Here is a 13,339-nt window from a genome sequence, read left to right as displayed (position 1 = left end):
AAGTATTGCTCATCATAGATTTGATGCTGTTCATACATATGTCCAAGTGCACCCCTGCCCTTCCTCTAGTTGTTAAAAAAAAACAAAACAAAACCAGGCAGAATGATGTGACTATCATTAAGCACTTTGGATACTAGCACAGGACATCTTTATTATAAATACAGGAAATAAAAACAATTATGAGATATGTTCCTTTATTTCTACATGTTCTTGAATTGTGATCAAAGGAATCGGATTAATCTTAGTTACCCAACTAGTTAAGTAAAAAGTATATGCATTAGTCAGGCTCATCTAGCCGTTTCTTTGGGTTTAGAGTTATCCAGTTTGTTCTATGATGAGCCTAAGTGCAGCCTGGCAATGTGTTCCTCTCTACTTTGGCTCTGAGGAAAGAAACATGCATAATGATTCTGTTTTGTTATCACCCAGCTAGGTTGGGGGCAAATTTTCTCATTCTCAACCACACTGTTCTGTTAGTGTCCAAGTTTCCCACCTTCAAGACTTAAAGATGTTCAGGATTCTTGGATGATTATCTCCCAAAGCTGGGTCAATTCCTGGAAGCCTCATCCACTTCCATTTCCGTTCTTCAGGATGGAAAGCCCTTTGGTCTTTTCCAGTTGGAGGACTTGTACGAACCCCCTTCTTCTCCAGTTTCCCTCACCCCCTGCATTCTACTCTCCCTCTACCTGTCTTCTCTCTACTCCGAAGTGGAAAGTTTCCACTTAACTTTTTCACTCCTTGGGCTGCCATCTTTGAATTTTCTTTCCCTTTCTCTTCTGGCTAGAAAAGGAAAATAAATGCTCCCAAGGATTGTTACTAAAGCAGTGGAGAATAGAGAAATCATATACAGATTACGACTCTAAAGCAGTTTTGTTCAATTTTCTCCTTGTCATTTTAAGGTGACCTAGAGGTAAGCTACAAACACTTCTGGCTTTAAATGCCTTCTGGGCTGTTGAGATGCCTCAGTGGATAAGGTACTTACTCTCTGCCAAGCCTGGCAACCTGAGGTTGATCCTTGGAGCCTACATAGTGGAAGGAGAGAACTGACTCCCGCCATTGGTCCTCTGACCTCCACATGTATGCTGTGGTATGTACACACCCCCTCTACATGTACAAAATAAATAAATGTACATACATGCTTTTCATGGTTGCACAGCAGGTTAGCACTTTCCCTAACTATAGCATCTTTCAGCTTAGAAACTGGTGGGTTGGAAACCCAGTCTTTGTTCTTTGAGCTAGGAAGGACACTGCTCCTTGCTGCCCTTGGCTATCTGAAAGAATGGATGGATGACTATTCTACATGTTGCAGTATATTGATTTCCACTGGATGTAGTGTGAAAATATAGTCTACCTCCATCTTTTTTTCCCAAACAGAACCCCCACATTACAAGAGAATTTTCAAACTTCTAAGGGGTAGAAACATTTCCAGGAGAAGAATGTAAGGAGGAAGACTTCTGAGACATCTTCCATGAGAGTATTGGCCTCAAAATTGCTCACCAGCCTCCCAGCAGGATGCACCTTAGCCCCAGGCTTGTACATCTCCAATGCCTGGACTGTGAATGCCTGAATTTGGACAAGGGCAAACTGGCACTGAGGTTTTCCTACAGTAATAAGAGTCCTTCACACCCTGTTGATTCAAATCAAAGGGACCCACATCAGTTTTCACATCTCACTGGTTATTTTGTATATGGCCCTGCATGTTCATTTAGGCTCAAAATTGCACCCATATATTTCCTGCTTTCCATGATCTCCTTTGCTTCATTTGTTCTTCTGAAATATTTCCAATTGTTTGGGTGCCCAATTGTTCGTGAAGTGGTCGTTCAGTTTGTGCTGAAAGGCCATTTAAAAAAAAAGAAAAAAAAGATTCATCATCATAATTATTATCATCATGTTATATGTTGATTTCAAAAAATCCAACCATTGAGGTCCATTGAGACAGTAAATGGCTTCCCCATTCCCAAACCTTGAAATGATCCTTTTTTTCAAGGCTATTCTTTTGTGGTTGATGAGATCTTAGCCAGTGGGTTGCAACAAGAGGGCTTTGTATCAGAGCAGCCTGTACCTGGGTAGCTTTGAGAGCAACCGTTCTCAGAGTAGACTATACCTTTAGTTCATATACTAAGAAGTATGTATTCTTTGCTAATGTCGGCATCAATCAAAATTGAGGGCGCCTTTCTGGGCTTGGGGTCTGAAGATAAATCTTTTTTCAGACTCCTTGTATGTTTTCCTGACACCCTGCATTTCCTTTTACAGCTAACTGAGCTACTTAAAGCCCCTCCCTATCACAGAGAAAACTGGTCAGATTCTCCCTGTTGATATGCAGGTTCTACGGTACTTCACTATTTGTCAGATCAATGGACGCTGAGCATGAGGGGAGGACCCAAGTGATAGCATTGACCTCAAACTGTCTGGCAGAATGCGGTTCTGGAGGAGCTAGCAAACACTGCCTGTCTACATAGCATTCTTGCAAATGGCAAGAAAATGAGTTCCCTGGGAAGATGAATTACAAACTCACCCTCTCTTCAGGGTAAATCAGAGTCTTCAAGTGGTTAGGCTGAATTTTAACCCCTTCGATTTCCCTCTATTAGGTTTCTTTGTTCAGTGTTCAGATGCACCTTTCATGGGTCCTGGCAAGATGGATAGAAGAATATAAGATACAATAAGCAGATAGGATCCCTGAGATCCAGGAGGAAGAAAGGAACAGGAAAGAAGAAAGCACTACTCCTTCTGGAACAGTACTGGGTACGGAGAGGAAACTAAGAGTCTTGCAAATGTATCAATCAATGGGCAAAGCTGTTTTCTTACATCATATAACTGGCTTAGAGTGTCAGTTTCGGAGCTGAAAGGAGATATCCATTACTTTCTCTTCGAGATATATATGACTTTTCTCCTAATTTTGCCCAGGACTGTAAGATCGTGGCTATTGAATACAACTGTATTCTTTAAAATTTTAAAGTATTTTAATGTATTACTTATTATCTGTGTACGAGTGTTTTGCCTGCATATATGTCTATGCACCATGTGTGTGCCTGCTGCCCACAGATGCCGGAAGAGTATTGAATCCTCTGGGACTGGAGTCATAGATGGTTGTGAGTCCCCAGGTGGGTGCTGAGAATTGAACCCAGGTCCTCTAGAAGAGCAGCAATGCTCTTAACTGCTGAGCTATTATGTCATCTCTCCAGCTGTTATAGTTACATTCTTTTTTTTTATAGCAAACAGCTTTTATGTTTAGCATAAATACATGCATGCAAAAACCTAAATAGATTTAAGATTTTTTCCCCTATGTGCTTGTGTTGGCTAATCTTGGTCACCAACCTGATGACATCTGGAATCAACTTGAACCCAAGCTGTTAGGCATTCCTGTGAGGATTTTGCTAATCAGAGTATCTGAAGAAGGAAGAACCCATCCTACATCTGGGCCATCCCTTATGGTGGCAACCCACAAGAAAGTACATGGGAGGAGGAAGCTCTTGGCTTTTGTCTACTTGACCTCACTCTCAAAGGCAAGCTTGCCTATCCTGTTGCTGTGGCCAGTATAATTCAACTTGTTCAGGATTCCAACAGATCTCTGGGAATCCTCCCAGACTCCAGCACCAGATTGGGAGACACATCCAGCCTCATAAATTGAACAAATACTAGTTCTCAGCCTTTCTATCATGAGACAGCAATTGTTAGATTGCCTAGACTATAAGTCAGTTTAATAAATTCCGTACATATGTATATTCTCTCAGTTCTGTTCCTTTGGAGAGCTTTGATAACACAGTACTTAACACTGATAAGACACAATCTCTGTTTTCTCCTTTCTACAGTTCCCCTGCCTTTTCCATCCAGCTCAAGTTGTACCATCTCCTAAATCTTCCTTTGATTTCTCCAGTTCCACACAGACTTCCCATCCACTCACCATGTATCCACTGTTCTCAAACCTTCCGTGGGTTGAAATCCCTTTGACTTTCCAAGCCTGTCAGTTTCCTAAGGACAGCACATCCTCAGAGGTATGTCTCCAATTGGTCTTGCAGATACAAAGTAGTCACAGAAACCTTGCCTAGTGCTGGAATCGAGAGAGCAACGTGCTACGGAAAACCAGACTCACACGCAACACCCAAATTCTCCCAGTCAGCAGCAACCCTGTGGTGCTTTCAGTGAGAGGCTCCTCTGAGAAGAAGCAGGCTCAGTCTCATTCACAGGCAGTCTTGTGGGGTTGTAATGAATAGTGGGAGAACCAGGTGAGGATAGCAGGGTGGCGAAAGAGGGAACACCTGAGGCCTGGATCATTTACCCAGGAGGGTGTTACCAAATAGAAGAGTGATATGCCTGTGAGAGTTTCAGAATTTGCATAGAAGTGTAGTTAGAAATTTAGGGAATGATTTGTGAAGGACCATTAAGCTTTCTCCATGATTGAAAGATTTGCTTTCAAAGTATGAAGCTTGTCAGTTTTTGTTACTAGGGGTAGAAATAGTTGCAACTCCATTGCAGCCTTTCAGGAGATGTATTTTAGATAAGCCACTGACCCCACAATTTTCTTTGGGAAAATTTACTTTGAGAAACAAATTATCCTAAAATTTCAAGGTTTAAAAATAGCAAACGTCTATTATCTGTTTGTTTCTGAGTCAGGGATCTAGGCATGACTTAGTGGGGTGTCTCTAGGTCAAGGTCTTTCCTAAGATCGCAACCAAGTTGTTGGCGGGGGTAGGTGGGACTGTGGTTATAGCTGAACTTTCACTCGGGCTGTGGGAGGAGATCCACCAGCCAAACCATGCACATGGCTGCTGATAGCCCCAGAGGCAGAGATTCTAAGGAGCACGTCACCTCAGGTGGAAGCCAAAGTTTTTGCAATCTAACCTTAGACATGATACTTTCTCACTTCTTTCCATTGGACTAATTAGAAGTGACTTCTGAAGTCTAGCCTACACTCAAGAGGTGTTTTTACACAGGACAAGAGTTTGCCTCCCACAGACCCTCAGTTGCCATGCCTGTTCTGCGTGTCTCACGATTGGCTGACTGAAAAGTGTGGAGAAAAATCTCCCTACTAGAAACCCGAGGGAAGCTTGGAGAGACTTATCCAGTCTCTGCACATTTCTTATCCTGAAAATAGAAGACTTTTGCTCTCCCTGTTTCCTAGAAGGAAGCTAATCTTTGCAGAGAATGAAGATGTACACACAGAAGCAGAAGACACAGGCAGAAGACACTCTTTGGCTTCCCACCTGCCCTTCTGCCTTGAGGTCTTAGGAGTTATCTCGGCTGCCTTTTTAGAAATACTTCCCAGCTCCTCTCAGCTAAGCTCGTGGTGGCTCAGATACTTGCATGGAATTTTTCTATGGTATCATGAATGGAATACAATTAACAGTTTTAAAATTTCAACACTGTGGACATTAATTTCATATTCATTTAGTGAGTGCATGCTCTGTGTAAAGCCGTGTCCTAGACGGTGGGCAGACAATGAGAGAAGAGAGAGCTTATCTTCATACATTCCACTGTCTAGCTCAATCACTCTTTTTTAAAAAAAAAGATTTTTAAAATTATGTATAGGTGTGTGCCTATGTGGGGGTATGTGCACATGAGTGCAGGCACTCCCAGAAGCCAGAAGAGGGCATCAGCTCTCTTGGAGCTGGAGTTACAGGCAGCTGTGAGTCACCTTGTATACATGATTGTCTTGTGAGCTCAGGTATGAAACAACCACCATGTGTGTAAAGTATGAATGTATAAGTCCAAACAGTAGATGGCTTGGGGTTTTCATTTATGTGTATGAGTGTTTGCTTGCATTTATGTATGATCCTCATAGAAATACCTGGTGCCAGAGGGGGCTGGAAGAGGGTGTCAGGTCTCTTGGAACTGGAATTACAGATGGTTATTAACTGTTAGACCATTTCTCTACCCCCCCTTTGTTGTTTGAAACACGGTCTCAGACTCATGGGAATCATCTTGCCTCAGACACTTGAGTTCTAGAATTAGAGGCATAGCCCACTGTGACCAGTTCTAAAGAGTTCTTTTACATGAGAATTCTATACACCCTAGTTTATATATACTTTAGTGATGTTTGGTAGCCTTTTTTGGCTACTTCTGTATTTATCCATGACCTAGATAAGATATCTGGAGGCATTTCAATGTTTGTTACCTTGAAATAACTCTCCTTCTCAGTCAGAAGCTTTGAACTTATTTCAGTCACTTGTCAAAGTTCAAAATACCCGAAAGGCAGAGTCAGTGAGGGGATTTGAGCTGGCTGGTACCATACTTAGTGAATAGGAAGCTGAATGGCTATTAATTGCACATTTACTGCATTTTTTTCTTCTTCTTTGGTATATAGTATGCTTCCCTATTTCATTAACTTTTGATTTGGCTATAGAATTTGGTCACCAAAATTTAAGTGGGCAAAATGGAAGCAGAAGTTTTATCTTAGTTAAGGTTTCTAGTGCTGTAATAAAAACCATGACCAAAGGTAACTTGGGGAAGAAATGGCTTATTTGACTTACATATCCCGAGTCACAGTCCTTGAGTGACTCCAAGGCAGGAATTCAAGGCAGGAACTGAAACAAAGGCTTAATTTGGGTTTCTATTGCTACAAAAAAACCCCCAAAAAAACAAAAAAACAACAACAACAACAAAAAAAAACAAAAAAAACCCCACCATGATCAAAACAGCTTGGGGAAGAAAGGGTTTATTTGGCTTACACTTCCACAGCACTGTTTATCATTGAAGTAAGTCAGGACAGGGACTCAAACAGGATAGGAACCTGGAGGCAGGAGCTGATGCAGAGGCCATGGAGGGGTGCATCTTACTGGTTGCTCCTTATGGCTTGCTCAGCCTGTTTTCTTATAGAACTCAGGATCACCAGCCCAGGGATGGCACTACGCACAGTGGGCTGGGCCCTCTCCCATCAATTACCAATTAAGAAAAGCCCTACAGGCCTGCCCACAGCCCAATCCCATGGAGGTACTTTCTTAATTGAGGTTCTGTCCTCTCAGATGACTTTAGCTTGTGTCAAGTTGACATAAAACCAGCACAGAGGCCATGGAGGAATACTGCTTACTATTGGTTTGCTTACCACATCCTGTTCAGCCTGCTTTCTTATACAACTCAGGACCACTGCTCAGTGGTGGCACCACTCACAGTCAGCTGGATTCTTCCACATCAACCATTAATCAAGAAAATGCTCCAGCCTTGTCCACAAAACAATCCAGTGGGAATGTTTTCTCAGTTGAGGATCTCTCTTCTCAAATGATTCTATCTTGGGTTGCTTGACAAAATACTAACCAGGATAGGCTTTAAATGAGTTTGTAAGGGGATGGGGAGACCAACTTTTTCACTGTTTCTCAGCCTGGACCCCAGGTTGAAAGATCTGGAGCAGGCTTAAAAGCAGCCTTAATCCTGGTGCCCAACCACCCAATTCTTAGCCCAAAGTAGAGTTTCTGAACCTGTAACTCACAAGTGAGAAAAATACATGCTTGCTGCTGTGAGCTGTTGATTTTTTGGGTATTTTATTATACATTATTGTAGCAATAGCTGTCTAATACATTCAATTTATGGGGCCAAAAAATGGAGTATTGTAGAAGACAGGAATAACGTCCTCCTCTCAAAAATGTCCATATCCTCATTTTTTGGAACCTACAGAATGTTATTTTTCGTGGTGGAAGTGTCTTTGCAGATGTGATTAAGGATCTTGATGTAGAGCTACTCTGGATTATCAGTCTGAGCCCAGTGTTTTTATGCTAGGGAGGCAAGTGAGGAAGGGAATGAGGTGTGACAAGGTGTGACAATGGAAATTGTTATCTGATACTTCCTGGCAAACTCTTCACCCCAGTAGTGAGGGCACCTACAAACCAAAGACAGGATTCCATCTAGCCAAGCTTGGTGAACACATTAGTTTATTGGGGTTATTTATAGGAGCATGCACCACTCAAGGGAACTGCACCACTGAAGAGTCCCACTCAGAGTGTGGATGCCTCATAAAAACACTGTACTCTTGAAGAGTCCATTGTACAGCTAACATGCAGCTGCACTGTTGAGGAATCCCACCCCTATCAATTGTTATCTCTTATATCTCCTTGGGGAGGAGAGGGCACTTGTAAGGATTTCACAGAGCCTTAGTACCACATAAGCCCCATGACCCTGTGACCCTATGAGCCTCCATGTTTCCTCTAGGAGAGAACGCAAATAGGCTAAGTCATTTGCAGCTGATCACAACTGCTGTGATCCAAGACAGCAATGATCATGTCCAGCTTGGAGGAAATAGCTATGTAATAAAAGCAGAGACTAAAGCCATGGGGTCAAGAGACCAAGGACTGTAGAAGTTGTAAAAGGGAAGTACTTAGAAGGAAAGCAGGGGTTAGGGATTTAGCTCAGTGGTAGAGCACTTGCCTAGCAAGTACAAGGCCCTGGGTTCGGTCCTCAGCTCCAAAAAAAAGAAAAAAAAAAAAAGAAGGAAAGCAGCATTGCTAACACCTTGACATCAGCCCTATAAGATTTGCTTTCAACTTCTGACCTCTAGAAAGAAAAGATAATACATTTGCACTATAAGCCAGTAAGTTGTAATAATTTATTATAACAGCAATAGGAAATTAATACAAATTTATTACAATTAACCTCTTCTCTTTGCTATAGAAAAATATTTATATTTAGAATAATACATTATGACATTACCCTACTAATATATATTCAGAAAATATATTTTCTAAAGTCCACAAATTTATTTATTATGGTGGAAAAATCAAGATGGTAACATTACTTGAGTATACATTATGGAGGAAAAATAAACATGCATTACAAAATACATCCTTTTAAACTAGGATTAACAGAACATGGATGAAGGTGGGGTAAAGGGCCAAGTGAATGAGATATCTAGGCACATCAGGACCGAAGCACCTATGATCTCATAGGGATCTCATAGGTATAGCACAGGTTTAGGCCAGATGTGGTCTTAGCATTGAAAGAGGGAAGTAGACATGGACTCCCATTCCTAAGCAACAAGCTGTCTCCAACTGACATCCACCTGCAAAGAAAAAAATTAATCTTCTCCAATAGAGTTTCACTGTGCATATTAACCACACTTAAGGAAAGGTCCCATGCCCAGCAGTAGATGGCCAACCCCAAATGAACTCCATGGTATTTTTGTAGACTTTTTGTTTCCTATGGCTTTGTTTGGGCATTTTTTTGTCTTAGTGGTCTTTGCTTGTATATTATGGTTTCCAATTTTGTGCTTTTATGATTTGTATGTATGTGTTTCTTCTGTATTTTTCCTTTTAAAAGTTTTTTTTGTATGCCTGCCTATTTTTTTGTTTTCTAAAGAGAGAGAGAGAAAGAAAGGGCATGGAGTTGGGTGGGTGGAGAGGTGGGGAGGATCTGGGAGGAGTTTGGGGAGGGATAACCATGATCAAAATACATCATATGACAAAATTATTTTCAATAATATATATTTTATAATAAATATAAGTTTAAAGATTTTGAGTATTATAACAACCAAAATTATGTTAATAAAATGTTGGTGGATAGCTCCTCTCTCTTGTGGTTTTGAAAGTTTATACACACACACACACACACACACACACAGAATATATATACAAATCTGTATCTACTTCTAGAGGTTTGAGTATATATATATATAGATGTAGATGTAACCAACCGTCTTTTTAAATAAGAAACACAGAACCAATGCAAAGAAGAAAGCCAAGAGGTCAGAGCTAAGAGCTAAAACCTTACCCTTCCTCCTGCGGTGGTCCTACCTCTCTGAACCAGAGCTACTTTCTGTGTTAAAGTCTTTATATAAAGTTTCTGTTCTGCCTTCTCATTGGTTGTAAACCCGACCACATGACCGCCTCGTCATGGCCTGTCTGTATAGGCCTCCAGGTTTTCTATGATTGGTATTGAGATTAAAGGCATGTGTATCCAATAATGGCTGTATCCCTGAACACACAGAGACTTACCTAGCTCTGGGATTACAAGCATACGCCACCACTGCCCTGCTTTCCTATGGCTTGCTAATAGCTCTGACCCCGGGCAACTTTATTTATTAACATTCAAATAACATTTTAATACAAATAAAATATCTCTATATATCTATATCTATATCTATATCTATATCTATATCTATATCTATATATATATATATGCACAAATCTGTATCTACTTCCAGAGATTTGGGTCCAGGAAAAACAAGCAAAATTTGGAGTTACTAAATTTTTATTAAAAACCTGAAATGGTAATTTGTCATTTTTGAACACACACTTAACTATGAAGCAGTTTCTCATCTTTGGGAGATTAAATAGTCCCACCTAGCTTTAACACTGATTACTTTTTTCTATATCTATGTGTTTTAGATGCACTTTGCTGTTACGATTTCATGCATAAAAAGCAGTGAATATAGTACCATCAATTCTTATGTCCCATTGCCCAGCTCCAACTCATCCACATGTCTATTACAAGTTCTCTCACTCAGTCTCCTCACAATAGGGATTATTTAAAAGCAAATCCCAAACATGGTCTTTTAAACAAAGATTTCAGTCTGGGCTGTGAAATGAGAGAGGATAAAGGAGTCTTTTACAAAGCCTAGCCATGCCGAGAGCATCACACTTAATCAATCTAAGAATGATTTAAAATATGTTCATAGAACCGGTTCAGACTCTTTATAATCTGTATTTTTAATGAAAGTCCACAGGAGGTTCCTGTCTTTTCTGCGAATCTCTGCTTTCAACATTGTTTTATAATGTCCTATTATGGAAGTACAAGAGAAGCTTTTTGAGGTTTAAAGCTGCTCAAACTCAGCTTATTCTTTCATCTGTTTGAACATCCACACAGAGTGCTTATAGACATTCACTGAATTAGTTGTTTATTGAACATTTAGCACATCTTATTGGAGGGCAGAGAGAAGGTGAGAGGCATAATATTTGACTTCCATAAGATTACAAAGTGGAACAAAGAAAAGAAAATTGAAAGGGAGGGAGGAATAGCTTGATCTGACCAGTGACCATAGCAGCATCATGGGTGGGGATCATGATTCTGAATGCATACAGTGCTAAAGATGTGAGCAGCTCTGCCTTCTGGATTAGTGGATCGCGCTAGAAGGATCTGGAAGCCAGAGGAAAGCAAGACAGTATGTTAGAAGTCCAGCCTGAAAGGGGGGTAGGAGTGAAATGTTTCATGGTGTGGGGTAGCAAGGACCGGCATCATGCCTTCACAGAAGTGGAGGAGTGTGTGCAAATTCACACTAAATAGAGACACAATGTGTGTGTGCTTGCCCATACTAGATGTATGTCTTCTATTATGTCAGAGAGTGACCTTAGTGTGGGTCACTCTAAGCTTCTTGACTAGAGACAACACTGTGGACTTAGGGGGCATTTCTTGGTTCCAGCTTTTACTAGACCTGATGACAAGGCGTACCTCCTTACACACAGTATTTCTGATCTATTATCTGACGTGATTTCAAGGCCTTACAGAGCTACATAAGTAGCTATGGTGGAGGATACCTGCTTTATCTGTTCTCTCTGACCACGTGGCTTGTAGGTCAAAGGAGCTGCTTGAGAACCGAAGGGCTAGGGCAGTGACACCCACAGGGGAGTGCTTTTGATGTGGGACAGTCTTCTGACAGGTTCCTGGCCACTGAATCAAACACGAGGGTCATTTGGAGAAGAGCAGGATCAGGATCCAGGACATCCAAATCCAAGACCTCATGGGACCCCAGTGTATTCTTCCCTAAATATAAAATTGAAGTAATTACCAATCAAACATGGCACTGAGATGAATAATGAAAAGCTAATAATTGTTTTCCTTCCCTTTTAAAGAAACACGCCACACTCAGACGCCCATTTACAGATATTTTCAGTTAAAATGTCACATAATATTTGTTATATCAACAGGAGAATGGAAATTGAGTTGGCAGTGAAGCATTGCAGTGACAACTGTTGCCTTGGAAACCGTAGTAAGCAATCCTAATTACAATTAGCAAGTCTCCTACAAAGTGTACATAAATACTCGCATGCCAGAGATGAGCGCCACCCGTCAGGCAGCAGAGCATGCCGTGGGACCGGCCTCTTTTTCTCGTTGACACATCCTTGTAGATATTCTAGTAAGAGGTACGGCAGCGTCTCTGAATGTAGGTGAATATATTCCCTTCATTTGCTGGTTTGGGGCGCACAGCATAATGACATTTGACATCCAGCAGATTACATGGATGCTTCAAGTGACCCTCAGTTGAAGTACAGCTGGTCTTGAATGGACTTTTAAACAAAGCCTGGTCTCGGAAGAAAATGAGGCAATTGTACATAATAAATGATGCTGTGGTGCAATTACGAGGCTGCTCTGGGGAAAAGTGCTGTGACACAGAAGGAATGGGTAAAGCAGGCGATTCAATCACTCTCCGCTACTTGACTCTAGCTTCTTCATTATTACCTCGGAAGTGTTCCTTTGGATTGGGCCTGCACTGTCAAACTGAAAGCAGTCACAGAAGGAGTGAGGGATGGGCCTGCTCCCGCTTTGACACCTCAGGAGTGTCTTGTCCTCTGCATTCTTTCACAAGCAAGGGAGAATAAAGACAGTTAAGTCAGGCGTGGGTTTGTGTTTCAAACAGAGCTTTGAAGGTGAAGTTACCTTCCAAGCAAAACCATTGCTATTTCTAGGGCCATCGGGCATGCCCAAAACTCCATTCTCATATACACAGTAGAATTTCTTCTGTTCGGCTTGTCTGAGCATGTTGGCTGCCTGGGGCTCTCCAGATAAGCATGTGCTGAGGGGTTACCACGATGTGAGGGGCAACAGGGGGAGTGGCGTTGACATGCTTCCTTTGAGAGCAGAGGCCTTGACCCAAGCTTGAGTGAAGTCTGCTAAATTAAGGAAAACAGATAGCCTTGGTGTAGACCCGAAAATAATTGGAGGAAATCATGCAGTAGACTCTGTAAGGGGGAGGGGAAGGGTAGAAACAGGGGCAGTGGATGCCAGCAGACTGCCTTCCCTTCTTCAGATGATGTCAAGGGGTTTCTGAGCCCTTCCACTGGAACTGGGCTTGCTCTGCAATAGAGGCCAAGTCAGGTATCGTGGTCAGCTCAGACCTAAGGGTTATGATCTTCCGCCTGCTATATGAATGTTCGACTCTTTAGGAGGGGATTATCTTCTAGAACAAAAGGCAGCTATACTACTCTGCTTCTTCAGTCCCCAGCTCTCACTATCTCCTGCTCCTGCTCCAGAAACCGAAAGTGCCTAGAATCATATAAGGTCTCAATGGTCACAACCACGTCACGAAATGGATAGGTAGGTAGGGTGTCTTAGGTTTCTCTCCTTATAATTTGATCGAGGTAGGAAGACAAACTTGTTTTAGTTAAAACTAAGACTTTTGTCTTTTTGTTATTTTATTTTATTTGAG

General features: G+C 41.5%; 1 long non-coding RNA gene across 1 annotated transcript; it reads right to left on the bottom strand.

Moving 5' to 3' along the window:
- Positions 1 to 1,652: 1,652 nt before the first annotated feature.
- LOC131921399 (uncharacterized) lies at positions 1,653 to 5,871 on the bottom strand. The gene is made up of 3 exons (XR_009381996.1): positions 5,783 to 5,871; positions 2,513 to 2,624; positions 1,653 to 1,827 (listed from the first exon to the last, which is right to left on the bottom strand). It is a non-coding gene; the product is annotated as an uncharacterized LOC131921399 (long non-coding RNA).
- Positions 5,872 to 13,339: the final 7,468 nt, after the last annotated feature.

The sequence above is a fragment of the Peromyscus eremicus genome, chromosome 11, assembly GCF_949786415.1.
Source record: "Peromyscus eremicus chromosome 11, PerEre_H2_v1, whole genome shotgun sequence".
Lineage (NCBI taxonomy): Eukaryota > Metazoa > Chordata > Mammalia > Rodentia > Cricetidae > Peromyscus > Peromyscus eremicus.
Note: the sequence above shows the minus strand (reverse complement) of the source record. Positions and strands in the feature narration are given on the sequence as shown.